The following is a 1,295-nucleotide window of genomic DNA, read 5'->3' on the forward strand; positions in this document are numbered from 1 at the left end:
CTTGTTGTGCGTGCTCTTGTTGTGTGCGTGCTCTTGTTGTGCGTGCTCTTGTTGTGTGTGTTCCTGCAGCCCTGTACCGTTGTGAGTGTGTCCAGTCAGACACTGGTGGACACTCTGAGCGTCCTCTCTGATCTTCTGCAGGTCTTCAGTGATGAAGCTGATCATTCCCTCCAGACCAGTGTGCTCCTCCTGACAACAGACCCTGATCAGTGTTCAGCCACAGTCCAATGTTTCCCGTCGTGCTGCTCTCAGATCCTCCGGTCCGACTGAACCAAGCCAGCTCCAGAACCAGAACTGTTCTCGGTCCGGTTTCTCACCTGGTTCCTGTTGGTGCTGACGGCCGACAGGTCCCTGGGCTGATCGATCAGGTTCTTCAGGATCTCCACCCTCCTGTCAGCACGCTCCTCCAGGATCTCCCTCTCCTTCTCCAGGCGCTCGCTGACACACATCATCTTCATCATCATCATGACCACCTTCATCAGGTTTGCTGTTGTCGTCGTCGTCGTCTTCATCATTGTTGTCGTCAACGTTGTCATCGTTACGGACGTCATAATCACAGTGGTCATCACATTTGTTGTCGTAGTCATCATCTTCATCTTTAGTCACCGTAGTCATCGTCATCATGGTCTTCATCTTTACAGTCACCATAGTCATCTTCGTCATCATCTTCATCTTTAGTCACCATAGTCATCGTCATCATGGTCTTCATCTTTACAGTCACCATAGTCATCGTCATCATGGTCTTCATCTTTACAGTCACGATACTCATCATCATCATCTTCTTCTTTAGTCACCATAGTCATCGTCATCATCATCTTCAGTCACCATAGTCATCGTCATCATGGTCTTCATCTTTACAGTCACCATAGTCATCGTCATCATCATGGTCTTCATCTTTAGAGTCACCATAGTCATCGTCATCATGGTCTTCATCTTTACAGTCACCATAGTCATCTTCATCATGGTCTTCATCTTTACAGTCACCATAGTCATCTTCATCATCGTCTTCATCTTTACAGTCACCATAGTCATCTTCATCATAGTCTTCATCTTTACAGTCACCATTGTCATCTTCGTCATCGTCTTCATCTTTACAGTCACCATAGTCATCGTCGTCATGGTCTTCATCTTTACAGTCACCAGTCATCGTCGTCATGGTCTTCATCTTTACAGTCACCATAGTCATCGTCGTCATGGTCTTCATCTTTACAGTCACCATAGTCATCGTCATCATGGTCTTCATCTTTACAGTCACCATAGTCATCGTCATCATGGTCTTCATCTTTACAGTCACC

This window comes from Nematolebias whitei, chromosome 17 (genome assembly GCF_014905685.2).
Source record: "Nematolebias whitei isolate Nwh7 chromosome 17, NemWhi1, whole genome shotgun sequence".
Lineage (NCBI taxonomy): Eukaryota > Metazoa > Chordata > Actinopteri > Cyprinodontiformes > Rivulidae > Nematolebias > Nematolebias whitei.